The sequence below is a fragment of the Podarcis filfolensis genome (assembly GCF_964270895.1).
Source record: "Podarcis filfolensis genome assembly, chromosome: 2".
Classification (NCBI taxonomy): Eukaryota; Metazoa; Chordata; class Lepidosauria; order Squamata; family Lacertidae; genus Podarcis; species Podarcis filfolensis.
Genome location: NC_139605.1, coordinates 91,937,492 through 91,959,502, shown reverse-complemented (window position 1 = coordinate 91,959,502; position 22,011 = coordinate 91,937,492). Strand labels below are relative to the sequence as shown.

General features: G+C 43.7%; 1 long non-coding RNA gene across 2 annotated transcripts in view; it reads left to right on the top strand.

Moving 5' to 3' along the window:
* The first annotated feature begins 899 nt into the window (after nt 1-899).
* LOC310755472 overlaps nt 900-22,011 on the top strand; it is a 34,067-nt gene continuing 12,955 nt past the window's right edge. Inside the window, exons 1-3 of one of the 2 annotated variants that reach the window (XR_014544385.1) lie at nt 900-1,020; nt 3,483-3,640; nt 7,461-8,563. This is a non-coding gene — a long non-coding RNA (uncharacterized lncRNA). Of the gene's footprint in view, nt 1,021-3,482; nt 3,641-7,460; nt 8,564-22,011 lie in introns of those variants that run through there. The other variant, XR_014544384.1, reaches the window with a different exon arrangement.

The window sequence follows — 22,011 nt, the reverse complement described above, 5'->3', positions numbered from 1 at the left end:
TCCACTGAAGGTTCTCAACAACCCTCCAAAATAGTTTGTTGGGCAAGTGTGTTGGAAATAGCTCAATCACAGGGATGGGGAGCCCATGGCTCACCTTCCAGTGTGGACCCCACATCTCCAGATGTGGCTAAACTCACATCATCCCTAGCCATTGGCTATGCTGGCTGGGGCTGACAGGAACCGGGGTCCAAGAATATCTGGAGGACCACTAGTTCCACATTGCTGATTTCAAGGCTTCCAGATAGTAAGGTAAAAGTAAAGGGACCCCTGACCATTAGGTCTAGTCGCAACAGACTCTGGGGTTGCAGCGCTCATCTTGCTTTACTGGCTGAGGGAGCCGGCGTACAGCTTCTGGGTCATGTGGCCAGCATGACTAAGCTGCTTCTGGCGAACCAAAGCAGTGCACGGAAACGCCGTTTACCTTCCCGCTGGAGCGGTACCTATTTATCTACTTGCACTTTGACGTGCTTTCAAACTGCTAGGTGGGCAGGAGCTGGGACCAAGCAACGGGAGCTCACCCCGTCGCAGGGATTCGAACCCCCGACCTTCTGATCGGCAAGTCCTAGGCTCTGTGGTCTAACCCACAGTGCCACCCGCATCCCAGATAGTACATGGATATAAACAGTATAAACTCTCTGTGCTGTTGCCTCTCCCTTGTTTCTAATGTGTTTATGCCACAGGGTGTGTGTGTGAGAGCTGCATCTTTACCTCTTGAATGCATCACTGGCCCTTCTCGACGAAGCTGAAGCTTAGGAGCAGACTGTGTGTTCCGCCTCATGATTCAACTTTCACTTTGGCCACTTCCATTTTTGTCAGAAATTCGGAATCCATCTTCGTTTGCCATGGAGCTGGGCCAATGAATGTAACATTCTGTTTCCAACTTGTCCACAGCAGCGCAGGCTTTGGATCCAAGATCCCCTTGGCTTCCAGAACAGGGACACAGTGGAAGGAAATGTGAGGATGGACAGAAGGTTCTTCTTGCAGCTCTGCTTTGCCTCTCTTCAGCTGGGATTTCTGGAAGTAAGAAAGCTGTCTTGGTGGTTTCAGTCCAAATGTCAAATGAAGGGTGGGGGAGGGGGATCAGAGAGGCTTTGACAGCTGTAAATATATTAAAAGTCAATTAAGTATGCCACTCACTGCAGTTTAGTAGGCCTGGAAATCCAAAGTTTGAAAATTCAAGCGTCGAGTTAGCTAGCTAACTGGAATTATCGAGTCTTCTCATTTAACTACCAGATTATCGAAAACAGTGTGAGTGTGTTTAAAAAGCCCAAGTGCAGTTTGGTTAGCTTTTAATTCTAATTCTCGGGAACTGGGCAGGAGTGGATTTGTAATTCAGGCTAAAGGGGAGAGGTTGACAAATTCAATTTTAATTTCAATCCTACCCTAAAAGCCAGAAATTCAGGCTGGTTAGATGAAAACATGGCCAAGATTTGGATGCCTCCATTTCCATAAATACCGTATTTTCCGCTCTATAAGACACACCAGACCATAAGATGCACCTAATTTTTGGAGGAGGAAAACAAGAAAAAAAATATTCTGAATCCCAGAAGCCAGAACAGCAAGAGGGATCGCTGTTCTGGCTTCTGGGATAGCCGCACGAAGCCTCTTCAGGGCAGTGGGATGAAGGCTCCCCCTGCCCTGAAGAGGCTTTGTGCGACTAAGCCAGAAGCTAAAACAGCGAGAGGGAGCACTGCGCAGCAATCCCTCTCGCTGTTCTGGCTTCTGGGATAGCTGCGCAGCCTGCATTCGCTCCATAAGACACACACACATTTCCCCTTACTTTTTAGGAGGGAAAAAGTGCGTCTTATAGAGCGAAAAATACGGTACATGTATATTGGTTTGAGTGTTTCATGCCTGTGTTTTCATCACTTGGTGACTCTAGGGTCTAAGTGGTGGCTTTCATGAGTGAATGAGCCATCCTAGATCAAACACCACAGACGGAAGTGTTGCATTATCAGAAACTTCAGGGCATGAATTGGAACTGGTGGCAAGTGGCCTACCTTAGTGAGCTACTGTGAACCATGTATTCACAGAGCTCTATTAACATCACTGTTTTTATTCTGTTTTAATTTTCTGTATTATTATTTATATTTAACTTTATATAAGCACATCCACACAGCTGTTTTTGTTTTGCTTTCATTTAAGTTGCTTTTATTTATTTGTCAAGATTCTGGTTTTTATTTGTTTCATTTTTAAATTGCTTTGCTTGTTTAGTTTTTAAACAGAGAACACTCCAACTCTGTGGTTTGTATATGGTGGAGAATTCAAGCATTTTTCTTCACTTCAAAATCTCACCATGACTGTGACAACCCCGGTCTAGATTTTTAAAGGACAGTTTAGATTTTTTAAAAGCATCCTTTTGTTTGGAGTCAGCAATACTCTGATGCAGACTGAATGGTTAAACGGGTTTTTTGTTTTTTTGCAAGTGTTTTGTGGTATTTATAGGATATCAGATTAGGAGGGTTTTTCTCGTGTGTTTATTTTTGTCATATGCTGCTTGACAAAATTTATGGAGTGACTTGCCAACTTTCCCTTATTTAAATTGTTTGTCACATGACACAACTAAGGCTACTTTCTTAAGAACGCTACACCAGGGCAATCCTACCAGTGCTTTTTCAATGGGGCTTATTCCCAGGAAGTTGCACATAGGGTTGCCGTCTTAAAGTGTTCGCATTCTCTCAGGCAGGAGCATCCGGTGGGGCGGGGTGGCAGCACTCACCTAGCCTCCCAGAAAGGGCATAGCTGTGGCTTATAGGGAGGGGGAGGCGGCAGGGTGGTTGGCACATTGCGAAGACACCAGCAGATCCAATCTCATGCTCCCTCTACAACTCTTGCACTGCAGTGTCCTCTCTACCACCTCTCCGTCCCCACAACCCATAGCTACACACATGCTTGGAAGCCAGCTAAGTGCCAGCATCCCTGCATGGTGGATGTTCCCGCTTCCAGTTCTGTTCCTCACAAGGCAAAGGGACAGCCCTGTAAATAAAGTGGCCATTTGTGCATCATGGAAAAGGAGGAAATACATTACCAAAACAGATATTTGCATTAAAAGGTGCTCATTAAGTGTACAGTCATACCTCATGTTATGTCCGCTTCATGTTATGTTCTTTCAGGTTATGTCCCGCGGCAACCTGGAAGTACCAGAAAGGGGTACTTCTGGGTTTCGCCGCTTGCACAGAAGCGACAAATTGCAACCCGCACATGCGCAGATGTGCCGCTTCGGGTTGCGTTCTTTTCATGTTGTGAACGGGCCTCCGGAAAGGATCCCATTTGCAACCAGAGGTACCACTGTATAGAGCATGGGTAGGCAAACTATGGCTCAGGGGCCGGATCTGGCCCAATCACCTTCTAAATCCAGCCTGTGGACGGTCCAAGAATTGAGTGTTTTTACATGAGTAGAATGTGTGCTTTTATTTAAAATGCATCTGTGGGTTATTTGTGGGGCATAGGAATTCGTTCTTTTCTTCTTCTTCAAAATATAGTCTGGCCCCCCACAAGGTCTGAGGGACAGTGGACCGGCCCCCTGCTGAAAAGGTTTGCTGACCCCTGGTATAGAGGCACATACACTATAAACAGAAATGCAATATATCTCACCACATTGAAGAAGATTGTGGATCATATTGGAGAAGACCAAGAATAGGTGAGTTGTGTGTCCACTTAGTCTGCTGTCCAAATGCAGTGAAGTGTTGATGAGCAGCATCCTTTCCCCATCAAAGTTATTTATTTACAATCCAGACTTGAGCCAGTAGAAGAGAGATCTGTCCTTTGGCAGCTCTTCAGATAGAAGATTGTCCTCTGCAAAGCAGGACAACTGGCCACCCTAACTTTAAGAGGAGGCTGGATTAGAATGCTTGAGGAACATGTTTGCTAACCTTGGACATGATCCACCAATGGGTATCGTTTCAAGAGGATGGGGATGCGATCAAGAGATTTCAGGTGTGTGCACAGACTCTGGCAAGCTGGAGAGATCCACAGCAAGGGTTTAAAAAAAGAACAGCCTCGTTGGGCTGTGTTAGGGGGAAATGGCAAAAAAGTGCAATGCATTCCAGGAGCATTTGTTGTGATTTCATTTTCCGTCTCATACTAACTCTAGCAGTGCCATCTACACAGGTTAAACAGCCACAGCCACATCCTTTATTTTTGAAGGAAAAGGATTTTCAATTTTGGCACAAATAGTTATACAGGGCTCATTTAATTGCTTTATAAAAATAGTCACTTGGTGTGAAGAAGTCAGTGAGCTGGTCTGAGAAATAAATCTTCCTGAACAAGAATCACATGTGGTCTAAAAAATATATAGGTGGTTAGACCACCCCAGAATGGTGTCCCTGTATCCAGACAAAAGTAGGTACTTTTGTTGAATGCATTGGGGGGGGGATCAATTTCAAAGGACAAGGTATATATAAAGGAGATGGAGAGATGAATAGCAAGGCTAGAAATGAATTCCAGAGATTCTATAGGGTTGCAATGCTGATTCTTCCTTCATACAAACACATACCTGTATTTCTTATGTATATGGTTAATGCTCACGGAAATGTTCAACTCAATCTTCACTATTTCTGCAGGATTTTTTTCTCTCCTTTTAATCCTGCCAGTTCTAGTTTAGGTGTCTTTATTAATAATGAAATTCTGTAGTAAGGTTTGGGGAAAAAAACCATTTGCATAAGCTGAGTGCCATCTTAGATCAAGCATTTCTCATTGTGCACAAAGCAGATGGACGCAGCGGACAACTTTTGATCTGGCTTGCTTTGCAAAGTGATAATATAGATGGGAACCTTTGTGTGTCATTTTGTTTGTTTCAAATCCATTTAAATAAAACATTTTTTTAAAAAAACCCCACACAGATGAAGCTCTGAGCCTCTAAAGTGGGTTACCAGATTATGTGCTATCGCCATTTTAATTACATTTTGTTCCTTTTAATTCGTACATTTCTGTCAAATTGCATTTCTTTCTGGGAACAGGGGAATTTTCCAGCAGAATAATGTGGGCAAGGGATGATATAATTTGCCATCAAGCATTGTTGAGAGTGCTTGAAAGTCTAGTGCATGCTGCTCATCAATATAGACTGGTCCTGTTAGAAGTCTCATCTTACCAGCTTGGCTGTCACTCTCAGGTGTCATTTTTAGAGATGGCCCTTAAACCAGTTTTTGCGTTTCTCATGTCTGTAAACTGAATGGAAAACTTAGGTTGACTAGCATGTACATTCAATTTTAAACACACACACACACACACACACACACACACATTTCTAGAGTTCATTAAACCACCTCTGTAGATTGATGCATTCCAGATGAGAAGAGCTGGTCTATATGCCCATGTGATAATTTGCAAGAAGTTGCACATGTGGTACAGTCTACATAGGGTTGTATTACTTCAAAATGCACATAGGTTTTAATGCCTGACCACATTAAAAACAGCAGTGCCCTCCCTACTTACACTGAAAGCTTTCTTCCATCATGCAAGCAGCTTTTGCTGCAAGTAAGCACTTGATCACGCATGTGTTTTTTTAAATAAAGAACAACACATGTAGATCATCTCTAAAACACTAGCATGGAAACACTCTAAAACAAACATAGTGAAATTACATTGCCCAATCAAACACCAAATACTCAGTTTGTACCAGTCTGAACACCATGAGAGGCATGCCCAGTGTTGGAGCACATCCCAGATTCAATTTTCAGCATCTCCATTCGAAATGTTCTCTGTTGTAAGTGATGTAAAATGAAGATTTTTGCCTGAGATCCCAGAATTCAATTGCTTAGAATTCAGAGAGCAGGGCAAGGTGGCCTCAACTAATACTCTGGGCACAGGTCTTGTGCAACCACAAAAGCTACTTCTCTACCAAAAGAAGGAGGAAGACAGGAGAAAGCGAATGTCTTACAGGATCAAGGAGAAGTGTTAACTTGGGATGACATGAGCATTTCACTCCACATCATTTCTTGCTTCTTTGAGCATAATAGTTGAGACCCTTATCCTAGATATACGATATGTAAGAAGATTAGAGGATAGACGCATCTCTTTTCATGACAGCTGCCTTCCCAGGAGAACACTGACACGGCAGCAATCGGGGTTGAACAAACACAGAACCTCACAATGGGGACATATTTTGGTGTGGGTGTGTTGCTACATGCAGGACAAAGCAGAGAACTCATCTTCCCTAAAGCTTCTCCATGTTGCTGATGCAAATTAGATAAAAGATGCTAAGCTACCTTTCCTCCAGGGAGGAGAATCAAGCACTATCCTTGATTATGTTGGTGTGTGAAGAATAGCTGAAGACTGGAGATGGTCCATGATTTCAGACATAAACAAAACTGATGACCAGACAATGCCCATCCTAACCATCTATATGGGTCAGCAGTGATTTGAGGAACATATCTAAAGCAAATCAGGTACGCAATACCTGTGTGCCACAATAAGAGACAATAATCACCACAATAAGAGACAGTTGCTGTGCACTCAAGGTATGCACACCTTCTACAAGGGCCTCATCTAATCAGGAGTTTGTGAGTGGAACAAGAGGAAAATGCCAATGATGATTACTGTGATATGGAAAATCTTTTGTTATTTTATTTGCACTGTGGCCAAGGCTTGTGCTTCATTCCTGAGCTTATCTAAGTGTGAATTCCCTGCTGCTTTCCCCCACATTGCAATTAGCTGGGAATCTGTGCAGGCATCTCGCTGCACTAAAACACTGCAAACAATTTTGAGGAGGTCAACGTTTTCCCAAGTGAATATACTGCACTTCAAAAGTGTTTATCTGAATCGAAAACATGTGAACAGGATATATATCACCTCTTAGTTGAAACCACTCTCAACTCCTTTTTCTGCTTCAGCCCCTGCCTCATTTCAAGAAGGTGAAACTTGCCGCTTCTTAATTCTTTCTGACTGTAGTTGCGGGGATAGGCACAAACCTGCATTTTCCTGAAATGAGCCCCAATGGATTCTATGATGGGAAGACAAAAGAAAGAAGGTTTTTAAAATGCTCATTCTTTAAATTTATTTTGCAACTATTCATTACAGTCACATTCAAAAGTACAAAAGAAACAAATAAAAGGAAAAACACAAAAGGACTGACTTACAAGAAATTCCACTTGCGAGGCAGCAAATATTATGCATGTACAGTATATACCCAACAGACTATAGCACATTTTGTCCCCTTCCAAACAGATTCCAGTGGACACAAAAAATGACAAAATCTTACTCCATAATTTTTAGTATTGGGCAAGAACGATGGTCTTTGATTGTGTGAACTGTCATACTGAATAAAGTCATGCCAAACAGCAAGACTCTGGACTGATCTGACATTTCAGTACCCAGAGATGGTGAGTTAATTACTCCATGACCTCAATACCCAAAATTTTATGTGCCACTTCCCAAATTGAGTTTGGAGTAGTGGGGAGCACTAAAACCCAAGACATAAGGTTTTGCAGTTGTCACCAGACTTCTTTTTATTTTATTTTAAGGAAAGGTTCCTGGATGAAGGCAGAAACCAGAGCATACTACAGTCACCTGGAGACTGTCCTATGGCCTTGTAGCTTGGAATGTTGGATACAGGATACATTTCTAATGCAGAAGCTCTTCAAGAATTAGATATAAATCAAACATGAACCAACTGCGAAAGTTCTAAGACCCACAAAAATAGGAAAATTTGTAATCTTCTACCCCTCAGACATATTCCAGGTCCCTGTTTTGAATGTTCAGATTTCTTCTTTTAAAAAGAAGCTCATTCAAGCTCATTCAAATATGGAGAAATCAGGAAAAACGTACAGGCAGCCATTATCCAGTTGCTCAGTTGGAAGTAAAGTGGTACCTTGGTTCCCAAACTCAATCTGTTCTGGAAGTCCGTTCGACTTCCAAAACGTTCACAAACCAAGACACAGCTTCTGATCGGCCCCAGAAACAATGCCGACAGCCGAAACGAATGTTTGGCTTCCAAAAAATGTTTGCAAACCGCAACAGGTTTGCAACGTTCAGGAGCCGATTTGTTCAGGAGCCAAGCTATTCAGAAACCAAGGTACCACTGTAAATCTCTTTCTGTTTTTCTGTCAAATAAGTGCAAATGCACAGAGATGTTAATGTATTTCGCAAATTAAATATCTTAAAATTAAACAAATTCAGCCTCGTATGTTTTGCTGTTTTGGTCCAATTTATGAAGCCCCTTTTGGAATTCAGAGACTCTACAGTTCTCCCTATCAGCCAATGTCCGGGTGTGGTTGCTGGCAACCTTAATTATAATTTAAGATTTGTAAGTGCCTTATCCTTATGGGTCTCGGTTCTCATTTATCCCCACCCTAAACTCAAAATCCAGCCTTACTCTTGAATCAGATTTGAATTCCCAGATGTTGTAATCGCTATGTAGAGGAAAGAGACCACAGAGAGCCGTCCTGATGTTAATATGACCATATAGTTTGTGGTGTCTGTGATCAGCACAGGGGACCATGCAACATTCAGGGACATTTTCATTATCAGTCAGCAACCCAAAGTTGGGCGTTACTTCAGTGCTAAATTGACATGGGGACCTATGTAAAAGAATGCATATTCCTCATTTTTTTTAAAAAAAAACATTTAGGAGTGCGTCTAGCTGATTAAAAAATGAAACTTTTGAGCTATGCATGTATCTGGGGTTATTTTGCAGGTTTTTTTAAAAAAAAATGATGCATGAAACTCTGGAGTTCTGCTGTGCTCCCTGCCAGATCTGAGTGAAAGGGGAATGAGAATCGAACCCTGACAACCGCAGCAAAGGACGAAGCGGCCACAAGGATTAAATGCAAAGGAATTGGGGGATTTGAGATGTAAATGAGTGCATAATATTTTGATACTGCCGAAGAATCTAATGAGGTCACATTTGTCAGTCACACACACTATTCTGGCCCCCTAATTATATTGTAAGGATAGTGTGGAAATGGAAATGATACCGAGCAGAGGATGACCCAGATGGTACAAGGACAAGGAGGCCTGAAGACAGAGAAACTTCATGCTCCGTAATGAGGAAATTGAGATCACTGTTGCCACTGGAATATCGGAAGCGGGTAGATCATCTCCCTTGCAGTCCTTTGGGTTCCACTGCACATGAGCAACAGCGGAGGAGAGCCACATGGGAAAATGGGATGTGTGGTATCACTTTTGTGGGGGCTGGCTGATGGAGATGACCCTGTGGGCCACAGATGGCTGGAAGACCCCAGTTTCCGGGCAGCTGTACAAATCCTCCAGAAGAAGGGAGGCAACAGAAATGGAGTCCCTTAGCCCATGTAAATGCTCAGTAGCTCTCCTCTGCTCTCTTTATGTTAGCTTTGCATTAAAGTCTCTGGACAGGAATATGGAGAACAATAGCGCTGGTAACTATGAAGAGATCCCCAACAGGAACAGGGCAATATAGAACAGCCCTGTAGCTGGCAGAAAAGTTAAAAACACAAGAAGAGTCCTGATGGAACAGACCAAAAACCCATCAGAGTCCAGCATTCCCTTCTCACAGGGGCCATCCAGATACTTCTGGGAGACCCAGAAGCAGGATATGAATGCAACAGCGCTCTTCCACTCATGATCCCTACTATTCAGAGGCATGTTGCTTCTGGTCCTGGAGTTCACATATAGCCATCAAGACAAGTAGTAGCTATCGATTGCCTTGAATTTGTCTAATCCCATTTTAAAGCCATCCAAGTTGAGAGCCACCACCACATCACCAGCAGAAGTTCAGCTCTGCTAGACCTTGTTGGACATCTGAGAGCAAACATAGGCTAGGAAAAAACACTGTGATTTGAGGGAGTGCCTTCTGCAAGATTAGCTACGTGCATGTGAAGAAATAGACGTAGCTTTTGTGATTGTTCTGGTACAAGTCATTGCATTGCAGTGGAATTGGTGAGGACGGGCAGAGAACCTGCCTCTGAAGTGGAAAACCAGCTGCTACTATGCCTCTGCTTCCCCAAGAACAGAAGCAGGAGATTGTTGAACTGGGAAGTGAACACTTTTACCCTGTAGCAAAGGAGACAAGTGATGGAAGACTTATCAATGAATTATCATAGTTTTGAGAGCCATGGTTAATCAACATATTATAATCTGTGAAGCAGTGAATCATAACAAAATAAGTAGGGCTGTGGCGCTTAGTCAATTAATTGGTTGGGTGAATCAATTAAAAGCCTTCTAATTGGTTAAAAAGGTGTTGCTGATTTACAGCTTGGGATGCTTGAGGATTTGTTCAGTCTGCATTTGATGAGGACCAAATCAGCTCATGAAACCACTGCGCTGAATGTAGCACAGCAATCAGCAAAGTAATGTAGTTCTCTAAAGTTTGTGCAGTGTTTATCAGTTAAAAAATGCACAAATGCTGTGAAATATGTTTTCACAAATACTTAAAAATTGTAAATATATATATATATACGGTCAAATATGCCCAAAATTTGCATATATATATATATTTGTATTGTATCATTGTAAATGTTCTGTGAACTATACAAAAGCCTTTCTTATTTGAAATGGCAAAAGTGAACCTCTGCAAACTACTCATTTTCAAACCACAGCTTGGAAAAAGATGCATTCTGGTCTTTGTTTTTGTTTTCCTGTTGACACATGACTGGAAAAGCTGCAGAGTGATTTTAATAAGGCAGGATAATATTTTCGATCAGTTCTAAGAAGCACAGACTAAATCCCGTGTAAGCAGCTGCTTCAGCTGCTAGCCTACAAATTATATTCAGATAAGATGCTTGCTCATTCCCGGGCTTAAAAACTGAAGTGGAGATTCAATTTCATCTACAGTGTCACACTCGGAAGGTAGGAGCAGGATTCATATATAACTGCTTATTCAAATTCAACTACATTATTAAGACGCTGCTTGATGACAGGTAAGCAACCGGCTACATTCTTAACAGCATCTCCAACGGACCTGACAGCAAATTCCACAGGAAGAGTAATTGCTCTGGCTTTTACAAATTTAGGTTAGCCATTATGGTGTGCTCGAGAGTACTGGAAAGTGCTACATTGGACTTTGCTAACCCACCCAGTCATGCAAGTCCTTACCTTGTGCTGATAATTGCATTAGGGATTGTAGTACTAATTTGTTTGTACTAAGCAGGTAGGGATGGGGGGAAATTTGTTCACTGCTCATTGCAAACCAACCTAATTCCCACATCTCAGGCAAATATGCAAACTTAAAATGCAGCTTTCACTTGAAATTCATTAAATACTAATAATTAGAGATCTCTAACAGAACTCTCAGCACCATCAACTGAATTACAACCCCCCAAGATTTGTTGGGAGAAGCCATGGCCATCACCTGGCCTAAAACCTAAACAGTGGTACCTCAGGTTAAGAACTTAATTCGTTCTGGAGGTCCGTTCTTAACCTGAAACTGTTCTTAACCTGATGTACCACTTTAGCTAATGGGGCCTCCCGCTGCCACCGCGCCGCCACCACACAATTTCTGTTCTCATCCTGAAGCAAAGTTCTTAACCCAAGGTACTATTTCTGGGTTAGCGGAGTCTGTAACCTGAAGCGTCTGTAACCCGAGGTACCACTGTATATTTTTAATGCAAAATAATGCTGATATCATGGCTACGTAGCCACACAATTTCTCATGGAAATTTGCAGTGCAATAGGCTTCTTGCATAATGCTGAATGGCTTGTGGATGTGCACAACACCTCATTCCCTTGTTTGCCTTCCGGTACGCTTCAGGCTGCCAATTTCTGACCGGCAACTATTCTGCGAGAAGGAACAATCAAACAGCACCAGATTCTCCTACCACGAGATTCATCAGATAAAACCCTGCAAAACAAAAGAGTGCTTTTGAAGCTGTGGTGTCCATTCAGCAGAGCTGCATCTTCCCTGTTCCAGAATACAACTGCTGAAATTCCATGGGCAGGGATGCTCTGAAATAAAAGATGTTCTCTTGATAAAAAGGATTTTTGGCAGGCATACTGTCCAGACGCTCACCTCTTTCCTCTTGCAGTAGACAGCCAGCACCCCACACCCTACAGCAGGCTGTTGGAATATTGCAGCAGCACTAACACAGCTGGAGAAGATGACCTGCCAAATAAGAAGCAGAGAGGGTTTTTTTCTTTAAAAAAAAGAAAAGAATAGGAAGTCCTTTGCTGGAAATTTGGCAGCTAAAGACAAGTTAAAATGACATTGCCTGCCTCCTTGTTGCTTGGACCCCCAAAACACCCGAACCTATAGCAGTCTTTCTTACAAACTGCCATAATATTACCTCTGATTAGATTTCCCATTCGGGGTGAGCATTCATCCTCCTTCTCCTCCCATCACTAGGAACCCATATGGCAGGCTTCCTCAACCTTGGCCCTCCAGATGTTTTGAGACTACAATTCCCATCACCCCTGACCACTGGTCCTGCTAGCTAGGGATCATGGGAGTTGTAGGCCAAAGACATCTGGAGGGCCGAGGTTGAGAAAGCCTGCCACATGGCTTCTTTGTTGTTTAGCTTTGGTTGAAAACATGGCTGTTTAGGAAGGCCTGCATGGCTCTGTTGGTTAGGTGCTGATAACGCCAGGGTTGCAGGTTCAATCCCCGTATGGGACAGCTGCATATTCCTGCATTGCAGGAGGTTAGATTGGATGACCCCTAGGGTCCCTTTCAACTCTACAAACCTATGATTCTAAGTTGGTGATTTGGTCTGAAGCAGTAGCGGACTACACGGTGGAGTGGCAGCACTAAGACACTAAGGCAATGGGTCTTGCTTCTAGGAGCCCTCTGTTTGCCCATTGATTTGCATGCTGAGAACCTCCTGCCCCCCCCCAAGTGTCAGTCATGGAGCTTCTGTGTAGGGATGTAAGGTAAGGTTACCAGACGTCCCAGTTTCCCGGGGACAGTCCCCAGATTTACAAATCAGTCCCCACACAAAATCCATTGAAGTTGAAAAGTGTCCCCGGATTCATTGAAAAAAATCTGGTAACCTTAATGTACGGACATTTCAAAGATCATGCCAACGTCCATTTGCACATTAATCTGATGTTTTCTGTTCTGCTGAAATTGGTTTCTTTTGCACAAGTCTTCCTTTTCATCCTCTACTTGTATGGAAATGCATGTTTTAAGGAAATGTATCTTGTGGCGCACAAAATATCATCAACATATATTTAAAAATCAATTACTTTCCCTTGGTGTTCCTTGCATGCAGCAAAAGCAACAAAGAGTCTTGAAGCACCTTAATGGTCCATTACAAAGCTCCGCATGCTTGCAATTCTAGCCATGTCTACTCAGAAGTAAGCCCCATGGAATTCAATGAGGTGAGCGGAGTCAGAATCGCAGCCTAACTGGTTAGCTTGATTTCACAGTCCATCACCTGTCATCTTGTCTGCTTTCCCTCACCCAGGCATCAGGGAGGGATGGTTTAGCACCCTCTTGACATTTTGCTCTTTATGTATGAATTAATCCTTCAGTCAGTAATAATGCTCTTTAACCATAATGTAAGTCCTTTCTTTATTGCAACATTTTATGCATGCAAATGTTACTCAGAAAATGGTGGTGTGTGGGTGTTTCTGCTGAAACATAAACTCTCTAGGTAAGGTAAAGGGACCCCTGACCATTAGGTCCAGTCGTAACTGACTCTGGGGTTGCAGCGCTCATCTTGCTTTATTGGCCGAGGGAGCCAGCGTACAGCTTCCGGGTCATGTGGCCAGCATGACTAAGCCGCTTCTGGCGAACCAAAGCAGCACACGGAAATGCCGTTTACCTTCCCGTCGGAGTGGTACCTATTTATCTACTTTCACTTTGACGTGCTTTTGAACTGCTAGGTTGGCAGGAGCAGGGACCGAGCAACGGGAGCTCACCCCGTCACGGGGATACGAACCGCCGACCTTCTGATCGGAAGTCCTAGGCTCTGTGGTTTAACCCACAGTGCCACCCGCATCCCAAAACTCTCTAGGTAATTTGTTTCAAATGTTGGGACTTGGCTAGTAGGGCAATACTTCAAAATGAAGATTTAGGGGACGGGTGCCAATCCATATGTGCCTCTTCACTTTGACTGCTGAAGTCCACAGGTAACAAAAGAGATCACTTCTTTCCATGGGAAAAGACAGAGCCGGCCCACCCATGATGTGGGGTGAAGGACCTGCCTCAGGCGGCAGAAGTGTAAGAGGCAATGCTCCACCCATCCCACCAATTTTGCCACAGAAAGGAAGGTGTTCTAGCTCACCCCATTGCCACTTGCCTTCCCCACCCCCGGGCAGAGAAGCAGAGAGAGCAGCAATAGTTTGAGGAATGCCCTGGCTCCCACTAAGTTTGGTAAGAGCTAGGGCACCTGTAGCGGCAGTGCAAGTGGGACACAGCATGGTGGGCCAGGAGGTGGCAATTCCTGTTTCACTTCAGGTGGTGAGAAGGGATGGGCTGCCCCTTGGAAAAGGAAAACAATCAACGCTGCATTCCACTTGATTTTATAGTTCACAGTAAAAAGTGGATTAAAGCTACAACCCTAACCCTCCCCTGCCCAAGATTAAATCCCATTGAATTCAGTGCCGCTGACTTCTGAGTAACCATGGTTAGGGTTGACAGTCCTGGTGCATTGAGGCTGCCTCAGGCATCTGTCGGGGCAGCAGCAATTCTACATCAATGGATATTTAAATGCAAAGCAATTTACATATCTGTTTAGATATAAAGTGTGCAATGCATCTTTAAAAACAACAACTTTTGTTGTGGAGGACTAAAGCAAAAAAGCACGAGTCTGTGCTGTGTTGGGGATTGAATGGGCAGATGGGAGGAAATCCATTTGATAGTCCGTTTTCAGTGCGTTTCTCTGACATCTGATTCTGGGAAGTGTTCTAGGGGATATAGATTCATCCCACGGGGAGCACCTGCAAAGTCTGGTGGGACCTGCTTTTGGTCCACGTGATCTCAGCATGTAGTGTAGAAGCACATCCAGCACTCCTTGATGGCTGGGGCATTGTAGCGGGTGGTGGCTGCTGCTGTGGTGGCCGAAATGTATTTCAGAGAAGCTTGTTTGCCACCAACTATCTTCCCATGGAGGGGCCCAGGATATACACTTCAGAGGAACCCCAGGCTTCTCCAGAATGCAATTACTCTGACACAAAGGGGTTCTAGAATGTCCTGAAGTTTTACACTATTAAATCCAATTAAATATGCTGGCGCAATGGAAGCTTAGCAGTATTGGGCTGCGGGGCATTTACATTTGCCAGAGCCAAGTATTTAAGCAGCACATGACTAATAACTTATTAGCACATTCTCCCAGAACAGCATGCTAATTATCCCTCTTGGAAAATCAATGGAAGAATGAGGCACATTGTATTTAAAACTAGAATGGGACAGTCCTCTCCACTTGCAACGTGAAACGGAGCATTTGTGCTCTATGTTTGCTTACTTAAAAGCAAACTTCTGTAACGGCACAATTTTGCTGAACATCCATTACTTTACCACATGGAAATCTGTTCTTGGTACAATGGTTCTACATGCGTTCATTGCTTTGGGTAATAAACCTAGGCAAGCCAAGAACCAGGAAACACGATTGTCTTCTGTCACATCTGTTTGAACAATAAACACCCTCATGTACTGAGGTATTATCAGGGATATAGGCCTTTGACGACTGGTGCAGAAGTGTTTCCTAAATGCCTGGTTCCAGGGCCATACAGAGGAAAAAAGCTAGGAAGTGTGTACGTAGTGATGAAACACAAAGGTGAAGCCACCATCTGGGCAACTAATCAACAAGTTTCAGAACTTTTATATTGGGGTGTGCAGGAATATTGAATTCTGAGCTGAAATGGGGTGCCTTGGAGAAATCTGGGGCTTGTCAGAGGAAAAGTGGGAGCCTTATGAGCAACACAAGTTGAAGTGGAGGACCCTCAAGCACTTGGGGTTCAACCCTCATGGTCCCTTCCAACTCTACAAATCTGTGTATAGGATTGCACTGTCAAATGAGTTCTGGGCTTTGAAGGGAAAACAAGTTAGCCTCTTGGGAGAGGAAAATGCCAGAAAAATTGATGCGTATGTACTCTTAATAATAATAAACTAATAAACGTTTATTTATATCCCGCCCTCCCTGGCTGTGGATCCAGTTGGAATCATTAGATTTATTCCAACAGAAAAATCTTTCACTCCGGTCAATATCTATTTGACACTGTAAAGCCTTTGGGTGCTACTCACTGCCTAAAAACTACTTGGGACGCGGGTGGTGCTGTGGGTTAAACCATAGAGTCTAGGACTTGCCAATCAGAAGGTCGGCGGTTCGCTCTGGTTCGCCAGAAGTGGCTTAGTCATGCCGGCCGCATGACCCGGAAGCTGTACACCGGCTCCCTTGGCCAATAAAGTGAGATGAGCGCCGCAACCCCAGAGTTGGTCACGACTGGACCTAATGGTCAGGGGTCCCTTTACCTTTACCTTTACACTGCCTACAAAAGTCAAGTTGCATTTACCGGAAACCAAAATTTAAAACAAGCCATTGAAAGGAGAGATTCTTTCAGTTTCGCAAACTATGGGTTTCCCCCTTGCTTCCTGACAAAACAATAAGCCATTAACCTCTAGTGCGTTTAACACTTAACTAAGGCACCGCACCACAAGAAATCTTTTGAATCTGTGAAAGGGAGAGATGCATGCTTCCAAATGCAAGATTGGGCTGAGCAGAAGAACACTGCTGTTGGAAGCAGCTTCTTGGAGTGCAGCCACTGCAAATTTGGAGAAGTCTGGTAGTCTGTGTTTGGCTCAGTAGGCCAGAAGTTGTGAAGGCTGCTCAGAAGCATCTGTTTGTGCTTCACCTGGAAGGCATAATATCTCTAAGTGCCATTCATTATAAGCAGCATCTTGCAGTTTTGGCAGAGCTGGTCTTGTATATATTCTAAGTAGATAGACATGAAGGTTTAGAGCTCAGCTCACTCATCCCACACCAGCGCAGGGGCACAAACAGAGTCCCCAGGAAAGAAGGGGCCAAAGGCGCATTCAGCTATAATACTGCACGTTATTTTTCTTTCCAAATTGCAGGTTCTGCATCTTAATGCCTTTTAAGACAACATCACCTGCTGTTTTTGCTTCCTGACTTTCGTGTTTTGCTTTGCCGCTGTAGTTTTTAATTCCCATGGTCTTTCCCTATACACCTATCATCTTAGTTTAAAAATGCAATCTGGTTCGCATGCGACACAAATTCTTACAGCAAGCCTGTAAAGTCTGTGGGGAAGCAAAGCACCATCTACGCCAGGCCGGCCAGTTCCCTCCGTAATTGAATCTTCAAGCCCTGCCTGACAAAGGAAAAAGACAAGAGAAAAATGAGACACTGGTTCAGGTGCACACACAGCAGCTTAGTTAAAAATGAATTCTCTCTGGGGAACGGTTGGTGGCTGAGCTTTTCCCCAGCCCTGATATCTGCTGCATTTCATGGCCCTGCTAGAAAACGGAGCCACTGAAAACTCCTTCCCTTCAACCGTGAACTTTGCTGAGCTTACTTTGAATATGATCTCCTGCCCTGATCAGGGCCGGATTTAGATGAAGAGAGGCCCTAGGCTACTCCACTTGTGAGGCCCCTCCCCACCCCCCACCCTCACGACTAGAATAAAATGGAACAGTGTTATAAACAAAACTGAGTGAAGCCAAGGATGATGACAGGTATTTAAAATTCTGCAATTCACAAATTCTCCTCTAAAGGACATAAGATGGTTAAATACCATGGTGATTTTAAAAAATGCATAAAACTTTTGCAGTAGCTGAACTTTGTAAACATTTTGTGGAATGAGCATTATTTTTTGGGAAATGAAGTTCTAATGTTATTCTTAAAATAAGGTCTGGGTAGGCCGGTCTTCCTGTTATATACCTGCTGGGATTGACAAAGCATATGACCCTCACCTGAATCTCATAGCTCTCCTGACAGGTGATTTGGTTTGCAGCCACAGTGTGGAAATAAAGGAGAAGATTGCCCACCAGATCAGGCACTCTACTATTCAAATTAGGCCCCAGTGTTTTTCTTACAATCCCCTTCTCAATGAATTAATCTATTTTAATCTAGCATGTAAATTCTCAAAACTTTCTTATTTGTTTATTCAAGCAACTACTGCTCTCACTTCATTACAAACAGTATTTCTACCTGCAACACACTTGAGCAAACCTGCTCCTCTTCCTTTCACATATATTTTGTTTCCATTTGCAACTGTAGCTGCCTCTGATGAGTTATCATTTAACTCTTTGAGGGGGAATTAGCATCAGACATCATATGCATGTCTGGTGTTCAAATCAGGAGGAAGACGGGGAAGAGTGGCCCAGAGGAAGGCAAAAGGACAGGGCCTGAGGGCCTTGGATACATGGTTGGTGGCTGACTGGCAAGGAAGGTAAAGGTAAAGGGACCCCTGACCATTAGGTACAGTCGTGGCCGACTCTGGGGTTGCGGCGCTCATCTTGCTTTATTGGCCAAGGGAGCCGGCATTTGTCCGCAGACAGCTTCCGAGTCATGTGGACAGCATAACTAAGCCGCTTCTGGCGAACCAGAGCAGCGCACAGAAACGCCGTTTACCTTCCCGCCAGAGCGGTACCTATTTATCTACTTGCACTTTGACGTGCTTTCGAACTGCTAGGTTGGCAGGAGCAGTGACCGAGCAACGGTAGCTCATCCTGTTGCGGGGATTCGAACTGCCGACCTTCTGATCGGCAAGTCCTAGGCTCTGTGGTTTAACCCACAGCGCCACCCATGTCCCTGACTGGCAAGGAAAGGGTCTAGCAAATGCATCGCTGGGCTAGACAAGCTTGCTGTGAATGACAGCGTTCCCTCCTACAGTGGCGTAGCGTGGGTTGTCAGCACCCGGGGCAAGGCAAGTAATTTGCGCCCCCTAACCCGTGGATTTTAGCACTCGGGCAGAGAGCTGCGAGTGCGAGCGCGCCCCCCCCCCAGATGTTGCGCCCGGTGCGGCTGGCCCCCCCTGCACCCCCACGCTACGCCACTGCCCTCCTAGCAGAAGACTCGCAGATTGGAAGGAAACCGTAGCGGTTAGGAGGAAGACGCTAATCTTAGGAAGGAGCAAGTGGGGCAGGAGTGATGATAATGATCTGAGGCTGCAGGACTCTGTACTAGAACAAATGGGCTGTGAATAATGGGTGATACCCAACATAGCACTACATGAGCATTCCATCAGTGTGAGGATTTCTGCTTGTGCACTGGAATGTCCTTCCCCTTCTCCTCCCCGAATCCACTGAGAAATATTGCACTTGAAATGCTGTATGGTGATGTGAAAGCTCCGCCTGCTGTGTTTGAACTGTGACGACTCATTCTCACCTGTAAGTTGCCACTTCCTACTGCCATCGTCAAGCATGTTTGAACCAGGCCTTTAGAATACCCGCCCAGAACCCTAATGGACATTCAGTGGAGTGTCCAAGCTCTGTGCAGAATACTGTCATTTGAATAAGACCTGCTCACTCCAGGTCTGAAAATAAATGGAGCAGGAGGCCTCTTTCAATCCCGAAAGGGGAGCTGCTTCATATGCACATTGGACCAATACACCCAAACCAAATTGCTGGGTAAGGGCAATTCACTCTTAAACGTATAGATCCTAGTGGGGAGGGGAATACTGTAGCTAAAATAATATGCTAAATTGTAACCATGTGCCTGTCTAGCCATAGTCAATAAAGCACTTTACCATGTTTAACACATCAACTTATGTTTAACATCACTTCAACATCAGACAAGGGAGTAATCCCATACATTTCAATGGGGCTAGTCATATGTTTCTAATTACGTGATTAAGATCTTGCTGAGAGGGGCTGCAATAAGTGCCTTGCCGCATGAAGATCTGAACAGCAAGTACCTATTTAAAAATCGGTGTGCAAAACTCCCTTAATGAAATGCTAAGAGGGAAAAACCACTTCTGTAGGTATCCTTTTGCGGATCTATTGTTAAATTCATCGCATTTTCTTTAGATAAAAAAAGCTGCAAATCCATATGACTACTTCATAGAACTTTGTTAACCTCTTTATTTTAATAGACGGAACTACAGCGTTTGATTTATATATTATTTTTTGCAAGGAGAAATGTTTTCTATATGTTTAGAAAATGCCATATTTTTATTTGAAGGCACGGAGTACATAAGAGGAAAACTTTCTTTGAACCATCTGTCGGAAATTGTGTGCAAATAACTCTGCAAAGCTTTGAAATCTTGCAGACTCGCATTCGGCGACCAGGGCCTTGCATTCTTTTTGACCAATATGGAAGCAACACCCTTTTACTTATTTTCACAGGGATATATCCTAATCCAGATGTTAACAAAAGAGAAGCCCGCAGTAACTCACAAGTCTCTTATACTTAGCTCTTTTCAATATTTTCATCTCCTTCTTGTTGATTCATAGCCAACTCCCACAACCAAATGGGGAAACTAATCTTCCCTCACCCTCAAATCCAGGCTAAGCTTTTCCCATTGATATAGGTTCCTTTCAGACAACCTGTTTTGTGGACATTCATTCTGGTTTGTTTGTACTGTGAGGTTATATGACATCAGCTGCTCATTGAACATTCATTCAAATTTGTTTCTGGGAGGTGTTACAACATCACACTAAGCAACTGTAACTCTACAGTTCCCGGTGCATTTTTCCATCACAAGCCCTCCTTTTTTGAGCTTTCAGTTTTCAAAAATTTACAGACACACACCTTACAACCACATACTTCCAACACAAATGCACATTAGACTTCCCTCCTCCCCTTTTTTGTGGTTTCTTATCTTATTTAAATTTTTAACACTGCATTTTCCACTTTACTCCATTTTTTAAATTATTCTACAATTAATCTTAATAATACTTTTAACTGCTTGATTTAAGTTAGCCCTACTAATGCACTTACTTGCATCCCATGATTTTTCAAATATTCAACAAATGTCCCCCGCTCTTTAATAAATTTTGTGGTTTCTTACCACACCCGTTAATTTTGCCATTTTGGCGTAATCCATAAATTTTAATCAGCCATTCTTCCTTGGCTGGAACAGCATCCTCTTTCCACCTCTGGGCAAATACCATTCTGGCTGCGGTTGTAGCATACTGTACATAATTTTTTTTTTAAGGTCCTTCGGAATTTCAGAATTAACTATCCCTAAAGAGAAGTTCTGTTCTGGGGTTTTTTTACGCAAGAGCTCAGATCCACTTTAAACGAACAACTTGAATGTGCCACTATGCAATAGAATCCCACCTGCAAAATAGTGACAGGCTGGGTGTTGTCATCGACCCCAGCCAGCGTGGCTAAATGTCAAGGATTATGAGAGATGGAGTTCAACATCACCTAGCGGGTGGGGAGGCACAATTTCTCTATCCCCAAAAGAATCCCAAGAGAGAATTTGGAGTTTGGAGAGAAATCTCCATTAGGGATCACTAGCCTCCTTACAGAATTATAGTTTCCTGCGTTGACCGGGGGACGGGACACACACACCATTAAACCATTTGAAGTATGCAGTGTATCTTTTGTACAGTGGTACCTCTGGTTAAGAACTTAATTCGTTCCGGAGGGCCGTTCTTAACCTGAAACTGTTCTTAACCTGAGGTACCACTTTAGCTAATGGGGCCTCCCGCTGCTGCCGTGCTGCCAGCACACAATTTCTGTTCTCATCCTGAGGTAAAGTTCTTAACCCGAGGTACTACTTCCGGGTTAGCCGAGTCTGTAAGCCGAAGTGTTTGTAACCCGAGGTGTTTATAACCCGAGGTACCACTGTATATGGAAGACTTCAGTTTGCTATGCAAGAGAATTCCCTTTGTAATTTTAATGTGCATTAGCAGCAGGAGGACGAGTATAAAGCACACCTGGATAAGCAGGAGTGTTCTTTATACAGAAACTGGGGCTCATGATTTATTTCTTTATTTATTGCATGAGTCTTGACTGCTTCCAATTGGTACTCGCCACCACATCCTATTGAGTGCTCTGCTTATGTAGGCAGGAATCTACTCAGACCCCCTAACAGCCACCTGTTCCTATATTTTTACCCCAGCCTGTTATGCTGCAGGATGTCTATGTTGCTAAATTATAGCGAGTCCGGTCATGGCGGCAGCGGCGGTGGAGTCAGCCACCCGCACCCTTTGAGAAAACCTTCTACAGAGTTAACATAATGTTCAGTCAA